Source organism: Sinohyriopsis cumingii, chromosome 2 (assembly GCF_028554795.1).
Source record: "Sinohyriopsis cumingii isolate HCF-2022 chromosome 2, ASM2855479v2, whole genome shotgun sequence".
Taxonomy (NCBI): Eukaryota; Metazoa; Mollusca; class Bivalvia; order Unionida; family Unionidae; genus Sinohyriopsis; species Sinohyriopsis cumingii.
Window position 1 is genome coordinate 51179619 of NC_142962.1, and position 13530 is coordinate 51193148.

A 13530-nucleotide genomic window follows, 5' to 3' on the forward strand; every position below is an offset into this window, starting at 1 on the left:
AGTAATGCCTGCTGCTGGGTATAATTTAATCAGTAAGGTTTACAACTGAAAATGTGAATGAATATTTATTTACTTTTTGTGTCATTATGTATGATCATATTGCTTTTCAGATTTAATTGGTAGATATTATATTGTTTTGTAATCTATACTGAATAAATCTTATCTTATTTGTTCTTTTTTTTTGGACGGGTTGTCTTTTCTTTCCGTCGTTCACTGTGCAGATAGACGCTTTGGAGATCGCTCACATGCGAAATCGTTGGAACCAATAGTATACTAGTATTCAGTAAAATAATTGTAAGATTCACTCTCATTGGTTGTTTCGCGAAATGCTGCGGGATGCTGAATCTTTAGTACTGAAGAGTACAAAATGTACAAAAGTCATGGCGGGCAAGATGTTTAGTATTTTTCGTAGACCTAGTAATTCACCTAGACTGCTTTGTTTTAAAGCCGAAACTGTTATACAAGAGACTTTAAATGCATCGAGGTAGGTAGATTTATATTATAATTATAGTATTCGAATATCCTCCCGTTTGTTTGTAAGCACTCTTCCATTTCTGATTTTTATAATAGTCTATTTCAGTCGTAGCCTCGTCCTACATGTAAGACCTCGACACTGATATTTATGTTGTGGGCATCATATCACTAAAACAAAAATAACATGTGCTATATCTTACATTGTAGGACTAAGTAGAAGCCGTGCCATCTACGTCCAATATGTGCAATGTTTTGTTCTAATATTTCAAGAACAATTTGAACAAATAAATAGAAGGAATTCTTGTATACACGTGTTCAAAGAGATGTAAATCCCAAATTTATGGAATTACAGAGTTTCAAAGACAGTAATTTCAATCACAACAGTGCTTGAAAACAAGCTGGCCCAAGCAAAAATGGCGACCATGTTGCTAAAGAAGCTCCCTTTTGATTAAAAAAAGTCAGCAGTGTTGGAGACCCACCTGGAGGCAATCAGTTTAGAATTCATAAATCAGTGAATGCAATGGCTAAGTTTTGTGCGTTTTTGATATATTTTATTCTTTCTGTTTTTCAGATCAGTAGGGTGGTACAATCAAAGGGTATGGTGTGAGAATACTTTAGTAGTTCATAACCAATCAGCAGCATTACAGGCAGTCATTTGTATAATGTAATGCGCAGGTCAGGGTTATTGTTGCTTACAATTTACTCTTTAAATTATTTATTTATTATTATATAGTACATTTAATATTTACAGGAAAATTTAGTCTCAGGTTCTGCTCCGTTTTGAGAGAGCATGCCACTAGCTTCCCATGGGTCCGTGGTTTTTCCCAGTGGTTTTCCAGGTTCTTCCTCCACAGATATATTTACTGTTGTGTAGCATGAAAAATGGCCTTAAGGTAATCATAACAGTGTAAGACATCAACCCTGATATTTATGTTTTGGGGATTTAGGTTTTACTGATTAAATAACGGTATGTGTAGTGAGTTCCAATGTTGACTAACATCAGAACAAGAAGTCAAATTGTCAGGAATATCTCACACTCTTGGCAGCCTGTCTCCACATTTTTCTACAAATTAAAGTAATAAAGTTTATCAGACTTTACTAACTCTGATGTCTTTTTTCTAATTAATACAAATTCTCACATAAGAAATGTTTTCAAGTTCGTTGGCCTACATTTCAGTTGGCAGTAATGCAATGAAGTCAGAAATGCCAAAATTGGTTAAAAGGATGAGAAGTATCTTGAATCAAATGAAGCTATCTAAGCACTTTCTTAAGTATTAATATATTTTTTATGCATTTAATTAGCTAAGTATACTTCAACTTTATCTGATTTCAGCATTCCCAAAATGAAGTACATACTGTACGTACAGCAAGAGTAGTATATGCCTAAATACTGTGTTATCAACGCATTGAACAATTTGTCTCCAAAACATTAGTCAGTTTGATTGTGTAAAATATAAAAATTCACTGCTTATCTATAAATCTGCAGTAGCATGGAATAAATTGATACAAGTTGTACTCTTTAGATTAACCAGCCATGCTGTAAGAGTAGAGTGTATGACTCAAATTTGTATGAAGTTGTTCTGGTGGCAAAATTAAATTATTTTTGTATTTTCAGCACTGTATACCTCTATTTTGCTTGAGACGACCTGTCAGAGAAACCACCTGGTGTCACAGCAGATAGGTAAATACCACACCCAGACAGGAATACAGAGCTGAAACCACAATGACCACAAACCGTAGTAGGAGGTATAGCGTGACCACTCTTTTTATTGTATGGATAATGACTCATTAGAATTTTATTTTACATGTATCAGTTAGTTGCTATCATGGGTAAAAAGTTGATTGCATAATCATTGACCTAGTAGTAAACTAAATGCCCATTTGTTTCCAACCTATCAATTTTGGCCATTATTTCTTTTTAATTTTGGTTACAATTATTCACAATGCTACTTTTAACCGATGTGATGATAGAAATTTTGTGATTTAGGGTTTTGTTAGCTTAGCCACCAATGTTTTGTTTTCATTATTTGAAAATATATTTGAAAATTTCTGAGAACATAAAAGTTACTTTAAGATCTTTTAAACCCCACATTACCCATCCATTGATAATTGTTAAGTTTGGAAACAATTTATTATCCAGTGGTTGTTTTTTATCTTTAGATTCATTACAAAGCAGATACAGAGATGCTTCCAGGGCATCAATCACGCAAAATTTGTATGAATTTCCCAAATATTGATGCACAGGAACTCCAACAATTTAAAGTCACTCATAGGAAAATGTACTCTGCACTGTAAACAATTTTTATTTAAAGTGCTTTGGGTAAGTCACACCAGTAGAGGTATCGTCGTGTTTTTTGCAACATAAGTCTTTTTTCAGGTAGGCAACTGTTTACATCTGGATTCTTCAACTTGACATATATGGTTCTTAAACTAGATTTTATTGGCACATTGTGCCCTGTAGTAAGCATTATGTCATAGTATAAGCCATGTAAAAAGGAAGTTTTACAAGTGCATGTTAAAAATACAGCCTACCTAGAAAAAACAAAAAGGCTAATTCCCTGCTTGGTTCATTTTCTTTTGTTCCTCAAATACTGGCCGCTGACACTGATGAAGACGGTGATTTCTGTTATTATGAAATATATCTGATTATTGGAGCTGGGAAAGTTTTAATGGAGATACCAGTGACTGATTGGTGTTAAATACATGTCCGATGTACTCTGAATGGACAAAATAGTTTTTCCAGTCCACCTCCCCCACCCCCACCCCACCCCTGCGAGCAGTAAATCAAAATTTAATGTAAAGCAGACATGATACAAAACCTAATTAAATTACATACAATTTAAAATTAGAGTGCACTTTTCATTTCTTTTCTCAAACAATTTAGCCCTGCTGGATCATGTGCTTCAAAACTATACAGCCTTTAAGGGTTAAGATCTGTTGAATAAATAAAACTAACACATGATAATAAGAAGTACAGTTATTTATTTGGTCAAAACACCTCTGTCGGAGCAAGCAAGCTATGGCATTTATGGACCTAAAACCCTAATACAGCATTGAAGAACAGATAAGAAATCTGTCAGTAGTGTGTGTGTGTGATTTGGATTTTTAATGTAGCTTTAAAAAAAAAAGTCATATTGCTATGATGCCTGCAGTGTGGCTGTTTATAGTGATGGCTAGCAATTGGGCATCATGCTGCAGACATGTAACATAATGTCCTAGCCAGTCACATTAACCTGACACCAGGCCAGCCAGTCCTAAAAATAACATCTTAATGTTGAGCGCCAAGTGAGGCAGCTGTTAGTACCATTTTTGCAAGAATTTGGTATGACTCAGCCGAAGTTCTAACCTGCGACCTCCCACGTCCATGGTGATGCTATAACCACTTAGGCCAGCCAGAGCAGTCTAATCATAGTATTCAGTAAAGTACTAATTTGAGAAAGTGAAACTTTGGCACAGCTTAAGTTTGTTAAAAATTCAGTTTTGGAGCAGAAGTATCAAAAAGATAAAAGATAATACCTTTGAGCACTAGGAAATTGTACTTAACCACCATAAAGAACAATTGGCTGTCTGTATGCTTCTATAGACATCATACTACGGAAGGAAGGTTCTCAGAGAGGAGTTTCAAAACACAAGTTATCTGGCCAAAATAAGGAGTTAATCAATTGGTAATTAAATATTAAGCATAATCATTGTCAGAAATGGAAAATCACATATTCTGAGAGCTACATAAAAAATGGAATATGTGTTATTTTGAAAAATTATCTTTGTTCCTTTAAATATTTATAATTTTAACAGATGAATTTCCCTAAAATTATAAAATCAATGTACCATTAAAAGATTTGTTGTGAATAATTAGATATTTACTATGTGGAGTAACTTAGTCTTTAAACATGCCACAATTTGTATGCAACATGTCATTTTCAGTTAAACAGCTTATTTTTTTTTCATTTTTCAGTTACTTTGTTTCAAACAGTGATAAAATTGATATAGTGAAGGTATCGTTTTTACTACATTTTCAAATGCAAATGTCATCATTGCTTGAATATACGTTATGTATAAAGACTGGCATTCTCAAATTTTTTTTTACCTATAGACTATAATGAATGATTAGTTTTATTGTAGAGAATATAGAATATAATTTTATTTTTTTGGTATTATCAGATTTGATATGAGGACTTTTAATTTTTATTTGAGATCCCACTAACTTGTTGTGCTTCCTGTTCAGATAGAAGTTACATTATGATGAAGTAAACAATATTTTCCCAAATTTGAATTAAGAATATGCGATTTCATCGTGACTTATAATTTTAAAAAAGCTGTCAACATTGCGTGAGGTTTTTTTACTTATTGATTATGGAATTTTGTATTGTTACAGGAGGCATAACCTTTAATGAGATTTTAAAAATAATTTTGAGTTAAGAATATCAGAGTATTATTATCTTTATTGTTAAGACTCTTTTTCTTCATAATGGGTGTATGATTTTTATTTTAAGTCGTATGCTTTTACTGAATTGTATATTGATTGGGTTTTAACAGCCATTTAACACATTCCATATTATATGGACCATTTTGCAAGAGAGGATAAGGAGGAATCTGGGACTCCCTTATTTTTAATAAACATTTTCTATAATAAAATGAAGTTAATAACAGTATATTTGTCATATACTAGGTTGGAATTAAGAAGGTATATTAAGATATACTGTTTTAAAAGAAGAACCAAATTTTAATGCCTTATAGTCTCATGTAGCATATAATAATAATAATAATGAAATAATGAGGACTTTGTATAGCACCTAATCTTTAGAAGCTCTAAGCACTTTACAACATCAGACAACACCTATAAGATAAGAAAACATACATAATGATATGATTACAAAACAAATGCTATGAAATTAGAAAACATAACAAACATGCTGAGAATATTTAAGGTAGGAAACATTAGGTCTTTAAGTTTGTTCTTGCAGTCGAAATAAGTGAGTTTTTAGAGCACTCTTGAATGGGATCACTGTGTCTTTGTGTCTGAGTTCAGTGGGCAATTCATAACATGTTGCTGGGTCCTGGTATGCAAAAGAACGATGTCCATATGACTTTGTTTTCATAGTGGCAATAATGAGTATATGATTGTCAGAAGAGGAGCGTAAGTATCTTGCTGGTGTGCACATATGGGTGAGGTCGGATTGGTATGTTGGACTATAGTCCGACAGTGAAACGTTGCACAGAGAACAAATTTTGTGTTTGATTCTGGATGGAATGGATAGCCAGTGTAGGGTACAGAGCAGCAGGGAGGTGTGCTCTGATCGTGGTACTCTAAGTATGATCCGAGCAGCTGTGTTTTGAAATTTCTGGAGTAGATACTGAGATGAACCAGACAGAATTGATTTACAATAGTCCAGTCTTGAAAGTACTAATGAACACGCAAGTGGCATCAGCTGAAAGATATTTGAGAATGGAGCTGATGCATATCAGCTCAAGAGATACATCCTTGCATATGTTCATGACATGTTGGTGCAGTGTGAGAGTACTGTCCAGAGTAACACCTAGGTTTCGTACTGATTGTGTGAAATTAATGTTGGTGTTGCTGATACTTGTTTGAGGTAAAGGATGTGAATGAGAAAGTCTTTTTGTTGTGATTAGAATGGTCTCAGTTTTATCATCATTCATCTGCAGCTTGTTACATGTCATCCATGATTTCACAACTTAAATGCACCTCTCTACACCTTGGATGATAGCATCAACTTCAGTTGGGTGGCTAAATTTGTATATTTGGGTGTCATCAACATAAAATTGGTGAGACACTGGATGATGATCTATGACACTTGAGAGCGGCTGAGTGTATAGAATGAAGAGAACAGGTCCAAGAACAGACCCCTGTGGAACACCACAACATAGATCAACTGGGCTGGAGTGTATTCCATTTGCAGATACAATTTGTGTCCTGTTGACCAAGTAGGACTTGAACCACAGTAAGGATGTATCATGAATGTCAAATACATGCTGAAGACAGTGAAGTAATATATCATGGTCTGTTGTGTCAATTGCTGCAGACAAATCAAGGAGGGTGAGGACTGTAATCTTTCTGCTATCCCAAGCAGATAGAATGTCATTAACTACTTTTAGAAGAGTAATTTCAGTACTGTGGCAAGGACGATAAGCAGTACATTACTAAAAAGACTATTTGAATTCAGATGAGATGCAAGCTGGGGTAGAACAAGCTCTTCTAAGATTTTTATATCAATTTGAGATTACAAACTGGTGGTAGTACCTTAAATTGTTATGGTCTAGTGTTGGTTTCTTCAGCAGAGGCTTTACAATGGCAGTTTTGAAAAATGAATCTTTTGCTTCATCTCAAGTTAATATCAGACATTACTTGTTTTCATTGATATTTGTGTTATGAATCATTCATGCTGTGGGCTAATACAAGATGTAATATTTGTTCTGGCAAACCATAATACCTGCAGAAGGAACAAAAATTGGGACTTGCTATTTCTGTGTCTCCACCTATTGAAATAATAACTTGCTACAATCACTTGAACTTATTTCCCTAGCTACTAGTGAATCTTTGTATTTCTGAAGAAACAAAAAATGCCAGAATATGTAACTATATTTTGACTAATCTGACCTTTATTCATCTTCGTTGTGACTTAAACTAGGCTTGAAACAATCATATCTTGCATAAATTCAAATATTTAAAAGCCATTTTCACCCATTAAACACATCAACTTGACAACAACAAAATATGGTTCACTTATTTTTATGTAGGATAATCAAAGACATCATTTCAAGCCCTTTCGGCTTGATGCATACATTTTTTTTTCATTCTATTGAGAGTTATTGTTTGCCAATAATATCCTACACATTATGTTTTTTGTAGTAGTGTGAAATTTATAATTTTATTGGTGAACTTAAAGCCTGGTTTGACAAATCTCCAATTAATAACGAAATACAACATTCACCCAGTGAGGCAAATACTAAATTTTTTATTTGACTAAAATAAAGTTTTACTCTACCAGTTATGATACAAATATAAAAATTAACGTTAATGACCTGAAATCAGTCATATGAAGGATTGTTAATGGAATATATTATATTACCCTTCTGACAGCAGTTAATGTAATTAAATTTAGACCAGTCTACTCACCGTCTTGTAAACATTTATTAGTACCAAAGAGTGAAAACTTGTACGAGTTTGATAAAAACAAATGGAAAACAAACTTAGTGTAGAATGTATGAACTTTTAATGAATAAAGTGGGCAGTGTTCTTGACATTAGAAGCAATTATCAGCAGTGTTGCACTTTGAGGGAGGCCTGTGACACCCTCCCATCTCAAACAGGCAATGTCCCCCATATATTGATAATTTTAGGGACCAGAGATACATAAAATACCCCCCCCCCCCCCCCCGAAAGCCCAACCAGTATGCAACACTTGGTCAGCACTGACTCTAAATTCATCTTGTCATAGAGTGGTTTGACAATCTCGACACCAGATATTTTTAACTCCCATTTATAAAAAGTTGGATTGTTTAATTTTAAGCCCCAAAAAGGTAAAGACCAAAAAACTTGCCAGTAGCTTCCCATGGGTCGGTGGTTCTTGTCAGGTTCTTCTTCACCAGTTATACTGGATACTATGTATAACCTATTGTGTGCTGAAAAATGGCATTAAACCCCACAACAGCAACAACAATGACTTTGATTCATCTGATACTACAGTGTTGGCATTCATCATGACATTATTGCAAGCTTGTTGATTTTTAAACCTGTACAATAATGCAATTCTCAAAATGAATAGGAGATAACTTTGCCAAACAGATTATTAAGAAATTCATCTGAACAATGTCAGAGTCTAAAATATCTCCCATTGCTGTAAACAATATGATTATGCCAGGCTGGATCAGGTCCAGTGGTGCAGAAATGGGATTGTTCCAAAATTTCCTTCAGGCCTCAACTTCTTTGCAAGGGCACCAAAGCTAAACTGTGTGTGTCTATTCACTCCAAGTGTGCATACTACCTAATAAACATGTGCAAGAATAAAATGATGGTCAAATTTAAAGTGACAAGTGACTGTACATTTGTGTGTGTATGTTTCTTTTTAAGCGGGAGTGGATGCACGCCAGACACACACACACACACACACCCTTCTGGCTATGTTGATGCGAAGTGTTTATAATGCAAAACTCTGCAAAAACATATTGGACAAAGTACAGTTGTTCACATGCAAGTGATATGGGTTCCATTATTGAGTAGTGGAACAAGTTTGCTAACATTCTCTATGGAAAACTAACTTGCTGTCTTCAAGGCATGTCATGTATTTGCATCAATACCTATTAATTTGTCTTGCAGTGTTTTGCATATAACTGAATAGTTTGTAAACAAATCTTCCTATTTGCATTATTTGTTATTTACAGTAATTTAGTGAAATCATGACAGTTAAATTAGCCTTAATGTTCTAGTGTCTTATATCCATAAATTTTGTTGAAGTTTTTCAAACCAAAACAGTTTGATTATTCCAATTTTAGCTTGACAAAAGTCTTAAGGTAGTGTATGAAATAATTTTTTTATCTTTATTGGCTTTGATTTCATTTTACCGATTATAATCTCATTATAGGTTTCACGGCTAGTAAAAGCTGTGAGCTTGTTTCAAAAGATCATGTTTTGTCTTTCTTATTACAGATTGTTGTACTGAATAAACTGGAAACTTCCCATGATAAGGAAAAGATGAAGTCAATAAAGTGATGCAGATAACTAACCAATTATGGTAAATGCAAATAGATCTAATTATGTTGCTAAAATAGGCATGATAATAAATGTAAGACTGAATAAAAAGCCAATAGAATCTGGTTGATATACTGTACCTACTCAAAGATACAAAGAGCAGTCAGCAGGGAACAGTGATCTGAATATGGCAGATGCTGTAAACATTAACAAAATGTTCGGTATTTATGTTAATTTTTTAATCATCTGGTCTGATTATAATCATCAAGTACTGGATCAGTTTGTCTGGCCATCCATCTCTTCATCTGCAACTACATGTCATCTTAATCCATGGGTAGAAATTGAAACTGTATGAAAATTATATACAATATAGCGATTCTTGACCAAACTGTATATATAAATATACTGAGTTTTACATTGCTAGCGATGAAAGTAATTCTATTTCAGTTTGTAAAGTAATTTATTACTTGTCTTTTCTTCCTTACAGCAAGTTTCATAAATGTTTTATACAATTTTTACGCTCAGCTTGTTACATAATCCCTGTTGGCACAATCACCCCACCCCCACAGGTAAAAATAAGGTTAACAATTGGATTTGCATACATAGATGACATTTTTGGATTGTCTTGCCAGTATCGCAGTGTTTTAAATGTTTAAAATGTTCATCAAATATTACATTGTATCTGTTTTTCAGTGGGGCTATCATGTTTATTAAACACATCTCTTTGTTCTTGTTATTTCTATTCCATCTTATGATTATTTAAATGTAAACTTTGTCTAGCTAAGACTTTAATATGAACAATATAATATTTTTTAAAGAAATTATATTTCTAAAAATTTTGTAATTAAGCTGTCCTTTTGCATTATATTTTTTCATATAATGTATGCAATAGTAGATTGCAAATATGAAATTTTTACCTTTTATATGCTTCTTTATAACATAATAAATACATGCTGTCCCAATTTTGTTACACTTATTTTATCCTTCAGACGTGTTGATTGTATTTCACTGTATGCAAGATACAATCTTCTTGTTTTATCTTTGCAGCCTGAGTGAGTAAAGAATGTATTATTGGGGGCTGTCCATTTAGTACATGATTATGGAGGGTGGATGTGGATGTGTCTACTGATGATGTATGTACACATATGAAAGGGGGTGGTGGGGGTGAAACCTGAATAATAATTTGTCTAATACGTAACCTGTTTGTGTTCAGTCGGCATTTGAATTTTATTGGACACTAGATCAACTTTTTAAAGTTACACAGCTTATTTCTTTGGTGCAGCAAGAGATTATACATTGGTGGTATATCTGTGTTATTAAACACATTAATATTATTAATCCTTGATCATTTCTGAGTATTAAATATAGGCCATTCTTTAGGATTCTGGGTGTGTGTGCATCAAGCATATGTACACAGGGGTGAGATGTAAAAAAGCATGTATGGGGGGGGGGGGGCAAGCTTGCCAGATTTTTGTGTATGTATTAAATGGATGGCCACTTGACAGTTAAAGTGGTATACTATCTAATTTAGTATGTTTCCTTTGTCAATTTTAGGTCCATTGCCCAGTGGATCTTGTGATCTGTGCTCTGACCAGTGAAAGCATGTGAATTTGCTAAAGTCACCCAAATTGTGTAGGTATTTCTCATATGGGTCTCCAGATTTGATTGTGCTTTATAAAGTTATGAAACATAAGAAAGATGGAAGAGAAGAGAATGAAATTACCACTTTTAGCTTGCAAATACTGACATTTGCATATATGATTAGCAGCATATTTTATACCCAGATATTAATGTGAAATCCTATGCTAAATCATAATATTGTAAAATTATCACAGTTTTTGAGTTGCTTTAAAATCAACTTAATTTTCAAGAAAAAGTAAGTGAATAATTGATATCATGTATGTGTATTTCTAGCATGTAATATTTTCCTCATTTTATTTTCCCTCACGAAATTCTCTAAAATGTTCTACTTGTTAAAATTATGCTCATTTTAGTTTTTATGACAGTTTGGAAATCAAGTATTTCTATGTTTATCTGGTAAAAATGGAAAAACCTGTCCATCATTCATCTGCTAAACAACCAGACAAATGAAAACAAAACATAGCACACTGCATCCATGCAGAGTTTAAAAATTTTAAGGATAACACCAAATCTGTCAAAAAGTATACATACTTAAATTCAACATATGAAACTTTGAACAACTTCTTTTAAAAAATCACTGAATATATTTTCATACATTTATCAGAAAGTATCAAGGCATTATGCTGATCCACTCTCCTTATATCACGACTTTTACTCCACATAGAAAAATTGGTAAGCAACTCTCTCACAAACATCTGTGCAACAAAAATTTCACATTAAGCACAAGTGTATTAAGTACTTTATAAATTTTTCAAATGAATTTGATTAATCATCAGATTTGGCCATCAGTACTCAAAGGGATAATCTTTAAAGTGACTTAAAATGGCGGGGATCTTTGCATAAGATCTAGCTTTGAGGGACTTCCCATAATAGATTTCAGCATAATAAAAGTTTGTTTGTAGGAATGATGTCATCCATTTATAATAGTGGTTGATGACATTTCCCTGTTAGTGTGTCTGTTTTATTCTGTAGTAAAATCCACATGAGATGGAACAAATTACAGAATTATCACATGAATTATTTCTCACTTTTTTCAGAACCTCTTTTGAGAAGATCCTAGATACTTTGACAAGTGAACAGTGCTGCAGTAACCAGTTTCCAAGAAGGAAATAATTGTGCACAATATGGACAGAAAAGAGCATCATACATGATTTCATACAGATGTTCACCTGAAATAAGTTTTGCAGTCCTCGCTGATTGACATGTGTAAAAAATACTACAATTTAATTCATTTGAGCATTAATATATAATGAGATCAAAACAAAGCAGCATCACATTGTTACATCTTAAATGTTGCCAGCATGACAGTCTCGTTGGAGCATCGGTGGTTATTCTGTTGGTTATTTGCAGCATAATTGACGATAGAAGCCAAATGATCCTTTGGAGTGATGACTACCCATTGTGTATTTAATGACAAGCTTAAGCTCATAAGCTTCTAATGAGATAATATTGGACATGATTACAGCAGATTGTACACCATTTTAAATGTTTTGAGACATCAACTATCATTCTTCAATAAATGTTTCATTTTGAGAAAGTTAAGTCTCTGTTGTGCTTTTGTCTCACTTGCTCACACTATTGAAAATAACATGATTAATTGTTATTGTGCATTAGCTGAAAGATGAGAAAAAAATTCTGTAATGGAACAACATCCTGCTTTCTGTTACCATTTTTTTAATTTTTTTGTTCACCTTAAGCCAGACATTCAGTAAAGTTAAGCTTCTTTGCTTCTCTGATTCAGAAAGAAATGTTTCTGTGAGAATCACACAGAATTTACCTCTCTCCTAGTGTCTGCTATTAAAGGGCATGGTGATTTTTATTATGCTTTTGTCAGCAATATAAAATTTTAATTCAATACATAATTCCCCCAAAAGTGTTTCTCAGAGGTTTTAGAATAATGTATTTTTTGTGGTAGTAACTTGTAACATTATAACCATTTATTGTAATAATAGTCAATTTTAGTGACCTAAATGTCACTGACTACTAGAGCAACAGTCATAAGGTTCATACTAGGGTTATCCTGCCATTTTAGTGTCACTCACTAGTCTGGTTTCATGGTAGGGTTATCCTACCATTTTAGTGTCGCTATCTAGTCTGGGTTCATGTTAGGGTTGGCTTACCATTTTAGTGTCGCTCACTAGTCATGGTTCATGGTAGGGTTATCAAACCATTTTAGTTTCGCTATCTAGTCTGGGTTCATGTTAGGGTTGGCTTACCATTTTAGTGTTGCTCACTAGTCATGGTTCATGGTAGGGTTATCAAACCATTTTAGTGTCGCTCACTAGTCATGGTTAATGGTTGGGTTATTTTACCATTTTAGTGTCGCTCACTAATTGGGTTTCATGTTAGGGTTATCTTACTATTTTAGTGTGGCTCACTAGTCTGGGTTCATGTTAGGGTTATCTTACCATTTTATTGTCTTTAGTGTCCCACACTAATCAGAGTTCATGTTAGGATCATAGGAATATCAAACAGTACTCTGCTTCCTTACATTAAGAAGGTAACCATGACAGCATGGGTACCTCATTGACATTTTAGTTATAAATATCGATTGATTCATTGATTGAAAGAAGCAAGTGTAAAGATGTAGTCATTCAAAAGTCATAAAAGATTATACACTCAACAAATGCTGTAAATATGGTTCAAGTGCAACAACCCACTTATAAATGTGTAAAAGGTCTTGATGGTTTCATGGGAGCAAGTAGT

The 13530-nt window shown here is 33.5% G+C and overlaps 1 long non-coding RNA gene across 3 annotated transcripts; it reads left to right on the forward strand.

Annotated features, from left to right (window-relative positions):
• The first annotated feature begins 236 nt into the window (after positions 1 to 236).
• Positions 237 to 12355, forward strand: LOC149804835 (uncharacterized). 3 transcript variants are annotated; one of them, XR_016416803.1, is made up of 7 exons: positions 237 to 484; positions 1226 to 1367; positions 2090 to 2220; positions 9142 to 9226; positions 10231 to 10316; positions 10738 to 10815; positions 11862 to 12355. It is a non-coding gene; the product is annotated as an uncharacterized LOC149804835 (long non-coding RNA). The 3 variants fall into 3 exon arrangements; XR_016416802.1 differs by lacking the exon at positions 10231 to 10316; XR_016416804.1 differs by lacking the exons at positions 9142 to 9226; positions 10231 to 10316.
• The last annotated feature ends 1175 nt before the right edge of the window (positions 12356 to 13530 follow it).